Genomic DNA, 12,366 nt, shown 5'->3' with positions numbered 1-12,366 from the left:
TTTTTAGTCCACTCTCTTCTATCATTCTCTACTTGGCAGAGGGGTGTGTCTTCCCAAGGAATTATCTAGTGATATCATTTGCAACCTTGGTGTCTCCGATAGCTTCCTCTAGCCTTAGTTTAGCAAACAGCAGCTCTTACGGCAAATCCATCACATGTTTTATTGCCTATGTCAATCATGACAGCAAAGTTGAGTAGTTTTGAAAGGGACACATGGCTTGTGTAGACTGAAATAGTATCTGCCTTTTGTAGACAGAGGTATCAACCTTCTTTCTAACTCAGTGAACATTAACTGTTTTTGTAGTGGTATTGTGTTCCCCAAAATATTGTGTACTTTAATAAACTTATCTAGGGTCAGAGAACAGAAAAGCCACTAGTTAGGCAGTGATAGCACACGCCTTTAATCCTAGCATTCCAGAGACAGAAATCCATCTGGATCTCTGTGAGTTCAAGGCCACATTGGAAACAGCCAGGCATGGTGACTCATGCCTTTAATCCTAGGAAGCAAGCCTTTAATCCTAGGGAGTGATGGTAGAAAGCAGAAAGGTATATAAGGCATGAGGACCAGAAACTAAGCATGTGGCTGGTTAAGCATTTGGCTGGTTAAGCATTTGGGCTTTTAAGCAGCAGTTCAGCTGAGAGCCATTGGGATAAAGACAGAAGCTTCCAGTCTGAGGAAACAGGACCAGCTGAGGAATTGGCAAGGTGAGATAGCTGTGGCTTGTTCTGTCTCTCTGACCTTCCAGTATTCACCATAATAACTGGCCTCAAGTTTGATTTTATTAGTAAGAACCTTTAAGATTCATGCTGCACGTTTTCTTGGTCTCGCATTCAGTGCCTTCAAGGCAATGACAGCAAGTTGACTTCCCACTTGAACTCCCATACTTCTTCTTTACAATGCTCATTTTAGGGTTTGGTAACCCTTAAACATCCACTGGTGGACCGACCCATGCCCATGTACTCTCCTGGAAGCATTGCTAGACTTTTCCTTTCTGAAATTGCTCCTCTTGCCCCATCTTTCTACTTGTAGAAAGGGCTAACCCTCCCCAAGGCTATCCTCCCCGCAGTCAGTCCCAGGAAAGAACATATGATGAGCTATGGTAGTGGGCACATAGTCTCTTGGAGTCTAAAGCAGGACCAAAAAAGCAATATTTGTTCTGATGCTTTCTCGGAACTACTGAGAATGAAAAAGTCTTTTTCCCACCAGGTTCTAAGGACCTAAGGATCTATCGACTGTAGCTTATCACTGGGAAAGATTGTCTTGAGAGTGAAGCCAATACAAAGAGACACGAAGACATGAAGAAAGAAAAGGATTCCTGTCCTGGTGACACACTATGAGATACCTGGTCAAGATATGCTATATCTGTCCTTGGCCCTTACGTAAACCAGCCAGGGTCCTTTGTGGTTCTTGTAACAATTTGAACAGATTTCTCTCACTTGTGATTGAAACAGCACTGTCAACCTCTCCTGGTTATTTCCTCACACCACTCTTCTGTCTCCTTTCCCTTTACCTTTTTTCTGCTTCTCTCTGACCACATCTTTTCAAGGCACTACTTCACAAATCCACATGCCATCCTTGCTCAGGGGCCCTGCTGATCTTCTGTATCATTGGAGCTTCAGTGAAACTAATTTAGGCTGTGAAACTAAACAACAATCTGGCCATATTTTACCCAGTTTTGAAAGTTCCATCTCACATGCCTCTTCTCTATGGAACTTTCTACTAGGCAACAATAAGATGAAGTCTCTTTCACTTTTATGCATCATATGTTATTTCTACCTTTCTTATTATCTGTCTTTACATATAATGCTATGCCCATTACAAGATGTGTCAAATAAGGAGCTAGTGTGGAAAGACAGATCCAGTAACTACTGTCCGGGCATAAGGAGCTGGGGAGAGAGGAAAGGCTTCAGGCTGCAGCATCTGGCCCTTTGACTTTATAAAAACTAATCCTGGATTTTATAATATTGAACTTGTGGACATGTTACAAGAGCAAAGCAAAGAGCCCTCATGTCCTCGTTATGCAGATTTTCAAATGTCAACCTCTGACTGTTTTGGTGTCTTCCTCTCCAAGATACACACACACACACACACACACACACACACACACACACACACACACACACAAATTATTCTCATTCTTTTCCGAGTTTCTCTCAAGCACTGTACTCTCAAAGCAGGCTCACACCTGGTGCAATATAAACACAGGGCACCACTACTGGAGATGTCTCAGCAATTAAAAGTGCTTGCTAATCTCCAGAGGACCTGAATTCAGTCGCATATAACTCTAGCACCAGGGGGAATTAACACCCTCTCCTGACCTCTGTAGGCACCTTCATACATGTCTGCATGTACACACACACACACACACACACACACACACACACACACACACACATGCATGCAACACAAATATACACAAATAAAAAATAAAGTAAATATTTTTAGAAAATCCAGTGTACCCATCTAACTTAGGTGATTCATATCACTATATGTGGTGGTTTCAAAGAAAATGACCCCCAAAGGGAGTGACATTATTAGGAGGTGTGGTCTTGTTGGGGGAAGTGTGTCACTGTGGAGGCAGACTTTGAGGTCTCATATAAGCTCAAGACATGCCCAGTGAGACAGACAACCTACCGTTGATGTAAGATGTAGCACTCACTCGGCTCCACTCCAACACCAAGTCCATGTCCAGCCATGACGATAATGGACTAAACCTCTGAAAAATGAAAACCACCCCAATTAAATATTTTTCCTTTATAAGAGTTGCAGTGGTCATGGTGTCTCTTCACAGCAGTAGAAACCTTAACTAAGACACTACGCAACCTTCTTTTGATGCTCAAGCATTTTAATTATTGCTTTCTTATCAACATCATTTTTCTTTCTGGCATGAATTGAATTGGGCATCATACACTGTCCACAGCCCTTATGTCTCTTGGGTTCCTCAATCTTTCTGAGTCTTTCTTGACCTTGATGGTGGCAGGTTGCAGGTTTTTCTCTGTAGTCTTGACTTCATCATTGCTGGGGCCACAGCTGTCAGAAGCAACCTAAATGAAAAAAGACTTACTTTGGCTTTTTGGTTTCAGCCTGTCATAGTAGGGAAGGTGTGACAGAACAGCTCTGCTCATGGTGCTGGGTAAGTAGCAGAAGCTCTTCACAACACAGTGGACCAAGAAGCAGAGAGAGAGACAGGAAGTGAGCAAGGATAACATATAGCCAAGGACCCTCCCCTAGTCAACAACTTCCAGCCGCTAAGCCCCACTTTCTAATGGTTCCATGAATTCTCAGAATGGTATTACCAGCTGAGGACCATGCATTCAAAACATGAATCTGTGAGGGACACTTCATAGTCAAACCTAGTATCTCCCATCCTGTATTCATTTCATATCTCCTTGTGACCAAACCTGGGCAATGTGCTCTTGCCAGATACATCACCAAAGTAAACATTCCATTTCCCTCAAAGCAATCTGGAGTGAGTCACCAAATGTCACCATCTTGGACCTGTAGTGGTGCCAAACCTCTAGCCTCTTGTCAAATTGTTTTGGGCAATATTTCTCCACTGTAGAAATCATTACCTTTTCTTTTTGTGTCTAATAGATATATTGTACACAATGTCCAAGGTAACCAATATAATATACTTCAACAAGCCACTAGTCACCTCTCCGGGTGACTACTGATACTCCTCATTGGAAGCCACCACCACCATGATGGTTGTGAATGGATTCTATCTTCAACAGGCACCTACATTTCACCAAAATGAAGGGTTCTCTCTCCCTCACCTTCTCCTCTCTCTTTCTTCCTCTTCTTGGCTCATCCCTCTCTGCTCTTCCCTTTTCTCCTTCCTCTTTCTTTCTTCAATGTAGATACAAAGATCTCAATTTTAGAAAACAGATAGCAATTTGCTAGAATCATTTATGTGATGTTTAACCCCTCTTATATTTGACCAAGCAGGAACCTCCTCAAGCTGAGAACACTGTTGACTTATCCCTATGTTCTTTCTGCATGTTCCTACTTTATCCTGCCAAACGTTTGGGGGGCCCATCTTAAACTCTTTTGGTGGCTTTCAGCTTTGGAATGAACCTTTCCTTCCCTAAACCTTGGTTTTCATCAGTGGAAAATTCTATGGCTGAGAACGGCATTGATTCTAGATGTCTTCTACAGACAGTAATAAGAAAAAGGTAAGAAGGTGTGTATATGTGTGTGTGTGTGTGTGTGTGTGTGTGTGTATGTGTGTGTGTGTGTATGTGTGTGTATGTGTATATATATATATATATATACATGACCTCACAGACATATACCTGTACACATCTATATGCATCTGTGATCAATTCTACACCTACACCCACACATTTAACAGCAATGCTGTGAGTTTATTCTCTATGTCTAACTCCTATCTGACACCATAGGTTTCTTCTCAGACTTCCCCTTTCCACATGTCTAAGTCTCTTCCCTAACCATGCTCAATATGCTCTGATATCTTAACAAATTGCACAAGTCTTTTCTTGCATGTATACACAGGAAAGAGAACCCAGTGTTTTGAAATTGCAAGTTCTCATCCAGTGCTCTTCTTTGGTCCCTGGATCAGGGACAATATTGGCTTTAGCAGTCAAACTCCTGACTAAAGGAATAATTATATCAGGAGACTATGTTGTACCCTATTATGTGATGAAAACTGAAAGGGAAAATTCCTTTAACTAGTCTCATTGACTTCTTTTGTTTAAAAACGTGTGTGTGTTGGGAGAGGGTTGCTAGTGGTGGTGGTGGTGGTGGTGGTGGTGGTGGTGGTGGTGGTGGTGGTGGTGGTGGTGGTGGAGATGTGTGTGTGTGTGTGTTGTGTTGGTGTATGTCTGTGTGTGGTGTGTGTGATTGTGGGTCTGTGTGTAGTGTGTGTGGTGTGTATGATATGTGAGTATAGGCACATGGGTGCTATGGGATACATGTGGAGGTCACAGGACAGCATTCAGGAGTCGGTCCTCTCCTTCAGACTTGTTGAGACAGGTTCTCTCTTATTGTTTCCACGGTTTCATACACAAGGCTAGCAGGCCTGTGGGCTTCTGTCAATTCTGCTCTTCACCTCCCATCTCACTGTTAGGGTTCTGGGGTAACAGATGTGTGCCAATGCATCTAGTTACCTTTTTATATGAGTTCTGAAGACTGAGCTCAGGTTGTCAGGCTCACATGACAGGCATATTAACCCACTGAGCCATCTCACAGGCCCCTCATAAACCACTTAGAGTGAGGACTAAAAAAGGACTCTCAACATCTCTCAGAGGTTCTCCAAGGACAGATGCTACATAAACCCAAAGTACAATCATTGTTGCTATGTGGAAAAAACGTCCCCATCTGCTTTGTTCTACCGTAGATGGAGCCTGATTTTGAGGAGCGTTGCTATTCTCAGGCTTCCAAATAGACACAGCAGCTAAATATTGCATGAGATGGATACAGTGGCTTCAGTCACAATGAACTGCAAACCCTCCACTTCCACATTTTACATTTTCCTCAGACTTGAAAAATGCAGCCTGACAGAGGGAGAGGATGCAAACCTGCCTCTCCTGTTAACTCAAGGAAGGCCTTCGACTCTGAGGTCAGACAGGGTGTGCGAGTCCAAGGCAAAACAACCAGCAACAAACCAGGAGAGTCCAGGTGGCTGTCGCCATAGATCGCTCTGTCTTTTCCTCACTTGACAGCATCTCGGAAAATGATGCTCTCTCCTGCTAAGGCCTTTCTCTTAGAAGGAAGAAATTGATTAGGTCCTGGAGGTTTCCATAAATGCATCAGGCAACTTTCTCAGCAGCATCTGAAGTAGTTAAGTGAAGAATCAGGACTCACAGAATGCTACCTTTTCCATTTATCTAACAGCTGCTTCCTGGCCTCTAGATGTAGGGTTATTGCTCCATGATTATTCATGGCCAGCTGTGTTTGGGTCCACCCAATGCAGAGACATACAGAGACCCAATTTCTGTTTTGAGCTTTGCCTGAGATCATAAGAATAGCCAAGATAAAAGAATACTTGGAGATTTCATCCAATTGCATCATTTTCCAGATGAAAACATTTTGTAGATTAAATCTGCCCGAATCTGCTTCACTTCTGTCTACTTTGCTTCCCCTCTTGTAACCTGTCCTCATGCCTTCAGGAACTGTATCTTGGCGAGGGGTCAGCTCTGGGTTTACGTATCAAGGTAGCACACTTCCCCTACCTAAGTTTTAACTAACAGGAAATGGCAGAGTGAGAGTTCCATGCTGCATGCCTAGCATAGAGGAGGTATATCCAAATGACTCTAATTCAGCCACTGCTGTCAATCAGCCGAGCAAGCTGGGTCAGATCTCTAAACCTCCATCAACTCATTTTTTTCAAATATAAATACCGGATGAAAACAGTCACGGGCTGGGGAGACAGCTCAGTGGTTAAACTGCTTAGGGCATAAACATGAGGACTGGAGTTCGGATTCCTGGCTCCTATGTAAATGCTGAGTGGGTGTGGCAGCCTTTCTGAGATTCCAGCCTTGGAAGAAACCGATGGGGATCCCTAGGGCAAACTGGGTACGTGAAATCAGTCGTATCTGCCATCCCTGGCTGTGATTGAAAGACACTGCCTCATTGGATATGCAGAAGGGCAGCCATCACGTATACTCACATATGTATCTTCCCATGACATACACTCACACATATATTTTTCCCCACACATGCAAACATGCTTATACACACACATACACATAGAAAAATGGGTAGCATGCACATAGAGAAAAAGAGAGACAGAAACACAGGGAGTGAGAGAAAAATGGGGGAAAAAAACATAAAATACCCACTCATCCAACAAATACTATTTAAAAATAAAACTTTTTCCTGTCACTTAGTATATGGCCTTTGGCAAATTGATCAGACCTATCTGTAAGTCAGTCTTCTCATCTGTGTAGTGGGGAATCACAGAAATAGTTGCTTCAATGACTTCCTGCAAGAATCCAATGCATGGGATGAAACTTAACAACAGTGATTGATACATGGTCCTTAAACATGCTTACTGTTACTGTTACCATTATCAGTATATTGTTGCTATCTCCTTGTTCCTCACTGGACTTTGTCTGTTTTTCATTTCTCCTGCTGAAGCTGACTTTCCTTCTATTGGTTAAGTACAAATTCAGGGTCCAGTTCAAGTTCTTTTCCAACCAGCCCTTTTTGATTTGAGCCAGCTTCGTTCCTGAGACACAACTTGACTCAAATGTCCTGTATGCACACATCAACTTCTCCTCATTTTGATTTGAACCATCTTTAACCCATGGAGCAGACACAGACACAACAACTTATAAACAATTATGAAATATTAGTTGAATCATGGGGTATAATGTTACTCAAATAGTAGGCCTATATTAGTTGTGTGAATGTGTTGATTTCAAATCAATATAACCAAGAGGCCTTTTTTTCTACTTGTTGTTTATAAAATGGCAGGTGATATACACAAATAAACAAAAATCTACATTGGTGATCCCAAATTTTGATCTTAATCAAGTCAACCTACCTCATTCTTGGATTTTTTTAAGTTTATGAAAACCTGGTTCACATTTTTCAAATAGTTTGACCCAGTAGGAATGTGTGTGTGTGTGTGTAGCCAAAATGGAAAAGTCAAGTGTCTATTAGCTGGGACAGCGTTCTCCAATTTCCCTTCCCCGCATGTATTATTAATTTCCATGAACAAATGGATGACCTGAGAGTCTCTTTACTCTTTTTATGTTTGTCTCAATATTTTCATTCTACATAGATGATCCCCCCAATAAATGATACCAGCTGTTAAGAAGACATACATTACAAAGAGTAATATTCTGAATGACAAGAGATATGGGATACATTTGACCAAATGTGTATGAAGGTGAATAACCTAGTTTATATCTCTGGGTTTCACTTTTCACATCTTAAAAATGACAACAATTATACTAGCAGCATAAAGCTCGTTCAGAGATTTTGAGATCATCCTGATTATTTAGCATTATCCCACCACCAAAATGCTATTTGATTTTGCGAGATTTAAGCCTGTCGTAAGTGAAGATATCTTGAGAGTATTTTAGAAGCAACCCTTGCAAATATCTGGGGTTTTCCTTCTAAATGTTTGTGTGTATGCACATAGACTAGTGCTGCCCTTAACCTTGACCAGAGAAGTTGCTCTCTGTCTTGGTCAGAAGTTCATGCAGAGAGTCACAAGTGGTGCTGAGAATAAATGACCATTGAGTACTCAGCCCTAAATGGGGCATCTATATCAACCTCTCCCCTGCCCAAACCAAGGTTCGGGGAACATTATTAGAAAGAGGTTGGAGAGAACCTAAGAGCCAGAGAATGGAGAACAGTGCTGTAAGATGCTGTGAAAATCTTCCAGCCATAACATAGTCATTGCACTAATTGGACTCAGTAGGTCACGAGAAATACCAAACAACAATAATGACTACCACAAAAACAGAGAAGGCGTGAAGTGAAGAGGAAATATATTGGCAGTACATACAATCCATATACATTGTGTACCTGTATGAAATTGTCAGTGATGACATAAAATACATGAAAGATACACTATTTTTAAAAAGAGATTGAAACTAAGGTTTTATTTTTACTTTTATTTGTGTGTGCGTGTGTTTGCGTGTGTTCACACATGAGTGCAGTGTTCATAGAGACCACAAGAGAACTTCAGATCCCCTGGAGCTGAGGTAACAGTGAGCAATTGTGAGCTCTCCGATACTGGTGCTGGGAACCAAATCCGGGTCCTTTTCAAGAGCAGTATACACTTTTAACAGCTGAGCCATCTTTCCAGCCCCACAAAGAAAGAGAATATTGATTTTAAGATGCTTTGAAGAGGGCAAGAGCTTCTCTACATTATTTGGTGGAAGAATCAACAATTTTGTATGAATGGGGCTGTTGGCCACAGAATTCCAAAGGCTTGCCTTGCCACCTCTTTATGGTTTAGCAGTTGGGAAAATGTTACTGGAAATTCATCTCTGATGATTAGTGTTAACCAAACCTGTTTGGTTGCAGGTGACAGAAACAGGTGACTCCTAGGGCTGCCTCATGGGCAAATATCCCAGGGATGCTGTGTCCTATCACAGGGACACTTGGACAACCGTGTTTTCTGTTCCTCTTTTCACAGTAGCCAGGAAGTGGAACCAGCCTAGATGTCCATCAACAGATGAATGGTGTGTAAACGGACATACACACAATGGAATCGTATTCAACTGTAAAGAAAAAAAGTGGAATTATGAAATTCACAGGAAAATGGATATGACTGGAAAACGTTGCATTAAGAGATGCACTGCAGACTGCCCAAGACCACACATGTTCTCTCTCTCATGCCGGCCATAGCTTTGGAGTGCTCACTATGTGTTCCTGGGTGGGAATATATGAGGATACGGCCAGGAAATTAGAAAAAAGCCCAGAGACAGGAAAGGAGGCATTAAGGAAGCGGATTGGAAAATCTAGTAGAGAATACACTAGAACAAAAGTGGGAGGGGGAATCCTGGGTGCAGACATGTAGAGTGGAGGTGGGGGGTGGCAGGAAGGTGGGGGGAGGAGCGGAACAAATGGAAGAATCCACCACAATTGAGTATTATGAAAATGACACAAGGAAACATTTCTCTCTAAGTTAATGCTTAAAATTAAGAAATATTTTAAAGCCAGGCTGGTGGCACATGTCCTTAATCTCAGCACTTGGGAGGCAGAGGCAGGCAGATCTCTGTGAGTTCAAGGACAGCCTGCTCTACAGAGTGAGTTCCAGGACAGCCAGAGCTGTACACAGAGAAGCCCTGTCTCAAAAACCACCAACACCCCCCCCCAAAAAAAAAGAAAAGAAAAGAAATATTTTAAAATTAAAAACAAAATTAGACTCACTCATGCAAGTAAATGTGTAAATGTTCTTTAATATTTGAATAAACATAAATAAAGTTTGTTTAGGTCATAGGAGCCAGACACTTGCAGATGTGCCTGGAGAATAACTGAAGTAGAGACGGAGAAGCTGTGTGGACCGCCAATGCTCTCTGTCTGTCCCCTCCATGCACTCTGCCCAGGGCATGTGCTACTGCGTACATCTTTGTCTTTGCCACCAAGGAGACACAATTTTATGTCATATTCTGATTTGAGAAATCTGAGGGAAGGACTTTGTGCAGCTTTATACACATCTATACCCTCAGCCAAGCGTGGGGAAGTACTGTGAATGGAAGAGCTGACCAGTATGACACCAGTCAGAGGAGGAAGAGTTCTACACAGCAGGGTAGGAATACGGTGGGGTAGCAGAGAGGCCAGCCAGTGTCCACTTTACTGTCTCTTCGGCATTCAGGCAGAAGCACATAAAAAAGAGTTGTAAGCCAGCCAGTGACACTGCACGTAATGCAATGAATCAGGACTCAGTTCTGCCACCACATTGTGTGACATTAAACCATGTTCTTCATCTCTGAATTCTGGTCACTAAAAGTGGCTGATTGCTTAGTTTAACTAGGGCTTTTTGAGATCCAGAAGCCAGTATTATTCATATTTACCTCTTTGGTACTAAGCACCCCTTAACAAATACTCAATGTTATTTTTTTTTTCAGTTTCTCAGGGAATTGGACCAGGGCCTTATGTATGTTAAGCACATGCATGCTCTACCTCTGAGCTATATCCCCAGTCCTTCTATAACAATATGCAAGCAAATTTTTGAGTGAGGCTTATTGTGGTGCTTAGAACAGATAACATTTTCAATGAGGTAAAGAAAGCAAAAAGAATATAAACAAGAAAGATAAAGTAAGATAAGCATATAAAATCTTATTAGAAAATGATGATGATGCATTTGACTTTAAGTGTCTGAACAGTTAGGGCAAAGACAGGAGATGGGAAAACAATCCTATAATTAGTATTACAAGATAAAGAAAAAATAAAAAGGGAAACAATAATAAAACAATAAAAAGTCTTGTTAAACTTGAATTTGTAACAAAAATAAATAATTTTACCATTCTATCTTTATGCTATATTTGGAAGAACATACTAAAAAATTATTATCAAGAAAGACATTTATTATCTAGAAGTCTTACATCTGGGCAACATCATCTATAAATAGAAGAGCCAAGCCAGTTGCTCAGGTGAGGTGGAGGTTTTTATAGGTGTGGGCTTCTCCAGAGAGTCGATGCAGTGTTTAATGGTGCTTGAGTAAATGCGCTCCTCTCCACTCTCCAAGTCTTGGTTGCCCATCTGTACAAGGAAGGAGTTTGGCTCAGTGACCCATTAGTTTCTTCCCTGACCAGTCCCATTGGAATGGGATTTTTCCATGCCCTAGAATGGAACTTTTAGACTCTTATGTAGCCAAAGGTTGGCAACTGGAGACTTCCACTGAGGTGGATTCTTTATTTCATTCAAGGGGAAAGTCTGTTATTCTATCTTGGGCAGGTGGCTCTGGAGAACGCTCACTCTCAACATGTCCTTTATCTCTCTGACTGTACATGTACCTCCTTCCCCACAGAACTAGATCCAGCAAGAGAGGTGATGACTGCAGCTCTCCTAAAGTGAGATCACAGAGTTTGGAATAAGCTCACTCCAGAATCTAAAGAAAGCTCAAGAAGCAACCTGACTTATCCCAGGGGGACTAGGCCAGTGACTTGGTGAGTATCTCATGCCCATCTTCAATAGTCTTGCCAGGATGGGATGATGTTGAATAAAGAACCTAAGCCATAGAACCTTCTAGAAGCATGCTCAGTTTTCCATAGTATAACCCAAGAATTTAAAAAGTGGGGAGAAGAAGGGGACAAGGACTTGTTGCCCAGCAGAAACTCTTTAAGCTTAGATTTATTTTAAAGATAAATTTTATTATTTATTTATGTGTATGTAGTAAGGGGTCATGCACAAATGTGGGCAGGTGCCTGAGGACGTCAGAAGAGGGGTCAGAGTTCCTGGAGCTTGAGGTGCAGAAGGTTGTAAGCAGCCTGTCACAGGTACTGGAACTGATTTCCAGTCCTCTGCAGGACCAGCTTGGGCTCTCAGCCACTGAACCACCTCCCCAGCCCCTAGATTTATTTCTTAAGCCATCATCTTAGTAGGCTCATTTAAAGGCTTCAAGATAAGAAAAGATAATCTGGTAGATCCTTTCTCTTTCCTGGACTAGGCGTCATGGACCACGTGTCATGGACCACACTGGAGATTTCAACAGCAATGTACCACTTGTAAACCCAGCCCTCTCAGTAGGCTCCTTTCAATCTCTTCACCAGGCTTTCTGTCTGCCCTGAGAGGTCCCAGCTCAGCAGAGAGACAGCGGAGTGCTTATCTCTGAAGATGGCACATACTCCCACATGTGGAGCTTTTGAGGCTTCCCTCTCTGCCTTTAAGATGAAGCTCAAGAGACACCACTTCTGAGATCCTGTCCAGGTTGCCTTGAGA

This window comes from Peromyscus leucopus, chromosome 2, assembly GCF_004664715.2.
Source record: "Peromyscus leucopus breed LL Stock chromosome 2, UCI_PerLeu_2.1, whole genome shotgun sequence".
NCBI lineage: Eukaryota > Metazoa > Chordata > Mammalia > Rodentia > Cricetidae > Peromyscus > Peromyscus leucopus.
This window is presented reverse-complemented; position numbering follows the sequence as displayed.